The sequence below is a fragment of the Lactuca sativa genome, chromosome 3, assembly GCF_002870075.4.
Source record: "Lactuca sativa cultivar Salinas chromosome 3, Lsat_Salinas_v11, whole genome shotgun sequence".
In the NCBI taxonomy this organism is placed as follows: Eukaryota; Viridiplantae; Streptophyta; class Magnoliopsida; order Asterales; family Asteraceae; genus Lactuca; species Lactuca sativa.
The window spans coordinates 119,182,035-119,184,372 of NC_056625.2; the positions used below are offsets into that span (position 1 = coordinate 119,182,035).

The 2,338-nt window shown below is 29.7% G+C and overlaps 1 long non-coding RNA gene across 1 annotated transcript; it reads right to left on the reverse strand.

The window, feature by feature from the left end:
- Positions 1–279: 279 nt before the first annotated feature.
- Positions 280–1,885, reverse strand: LOC122197054 (uncharacterized). Its single transcript, XR_006189839.2, has 2 exons — positions 1,445–1,885; positions 280–955 (listed from the first exon to the last, which is right to left on the reverse strand). It is a non-coding gene; the product is annotated as an uncharacterized LOC122197054 (long non-coding RNA).
- Between the last annotated feature and the right edge of the window lie 453 nt (positions 1,886–2,338).

The window sequence follows — 2,338 nt, forward strand, 5'->3', positions numbered from 1 at the left end:
GAGAAGCTTTAGATTAGTCCCAATGGAGTTTGACATGTTACAAAAGATAATATTAATAAATGATTAGTTTAAAAAATTGAACAGGTTATAACTCCTTGTCGTTCTTCTCTTAAGATCTGAAGCTCCGTCATCAAAATCAAAATCATATATTTTCATAATTGAAATCAGTATCTAAAGTTTCATTAGAAAAAAAAAGAAACGTGTTAAAAACATCCATTTTCATCATCAAAATCCTTATAGATCTAAACTTTAAAAACATTCATCTTAATCATAAAAACCTTTAACATAAAAACAAATACCTCTTTGTTGCTGCCTTTTTCTACTATTGCACTCTTAAATACATAAAAAGAACATGGAAATACATAAATCTTCCAGCCTACCTTTTTTGGATCCAAATATTAGGTCTTTCCAAGTACTTAAAACCAAATATAAATGTTCAACAAAACTCTGCTTTCTGATTTCGTCAAGAGGTTCAAGCATTCATATTTTTGTATGATGGTTGATAACAAAGAACACCATTATGGTATTAGTCATGAAATTGCTTTGTGTACCTTCTCTCCTCAACCTGGATTTTGTACATAAATGGTAATCTTTAGTTAGCTTTACTTATTTCATTGCACTTTGCAGGAAATAAAGAAAAATGATAAACATTTGTGTATTTTGTACATTAGACTATCCTTCCCTTTTCTTGTGATAAAGAATGGATAAGTTACAAATATCATTTACCAAATTTCAACTAAATGACCTCACCAGTAACATCAAACCCAGAGGCAAAATCGACCAACACTGAATAAAACCAGGAAGTATGAATTCTGGTTATAATTTAAAGTTTAAACCTTTAGAAACAAAATCCATTATTGAAACTCTTCAACCATTCGAACATAGACCTGCACGCAGTTTTGAATAACCTTTTATTCAAGAAACATAATGGATGAGAAAACTCAACAGCATTCACCTGCACATAGTCCAAAAGAAACTAATTGTGAGAGCTAGGATATCTATGACTTAAAAATCATTATCCAAATTGATCGATTATACTTTACAAAACCTTAAATCATTGTGATCTAAATAATTTATATGAGAATAACAAACAACTGAATATATATATGAAAAAGAGGTCAAGTACATCCCTAACAAGAAATATGAAATTGATGTCAAGTACTAAAACGCTTGAGTAAGTTTTTACATGTGGATACATGTATGTATCTTTACTTATTCCTGATGCTTATTTCCTCCACCTTCAAGCCAATTGTTTGAAACATTAAGATAATATTTAAAGCCGAGAACCCAAAAAAATCCAAGTTATGAACAAAAGAAAATACATGAGAAATCAGTGAAAAAAAACCCTTGCCCACAACAAGTATTTCATTAAAAGAAATATAAACAAATAAACTTAGTAATACGGCGAGTTTTTTGATCCGGGACAATTCCAATAACCAAATACCTCAGTATTTAATTGGAGGGTTCCAAGATGCAAACATCAGGGTTTCTTTGTCTGCGTTATTCGTGGAAGGTCAAAGATACAAACACCAAAGTTAGGACCTGTATAAACAAACAAACAAACAAACAAACAGTTAAAGAGAGAGAAAGAGAGACTCAATGTCCTTCCTGTAGATTATAAAATTGAAACTGAAGCTCATGACAGACATTGAATAGACCTAGAAACAAATGATCTGCAAAATTTCAGAAAAATCAAAGATATGAACGGGGATACTTTTAGAAAGACCAAGATGAGCATCAAATGGCTAGTTTGTTCAATATTTCCACATATATTAGAAACAAAAAAAACAAAATAAAAACCAACATCTTGATATTAGGAGGGTGACGGAAGATATGTGGAGAAATGACGGCTGATGGAAGATATTAGGGTTTTCCAACATCTTGATAGAGGTGAAGCTAAGACCGTAAGTTAAGATGACATGCATGTGTATACACTTACAAGCTTAATAGGATTGTACATGATGTTATAGGAGTCATACCTCTTAATTTTCAAGAAATAGCCAATATGTTTAATAATATAGTAAAGATATATATATATATATATATATATATATATATATATATATATATATATATATATATATATATATATATATATATATATATATATATATATATATATATATATATATATATAAAGAGAGAGAGAGAGAGAGAGAGTTCAATTGAGAAAAAAAAGGTTGAGAATGGGGGAATCATTCTCAGCCACACATTTATTTTAGCACAAAACACTTAGGCGTACCGGCGGAAATGGATAACGGATAAACATGTGTTTTCCAACCAAACATGTTCCTTAAACTATGTTAATCATTACCTTAATATACAAAAAAAACATATT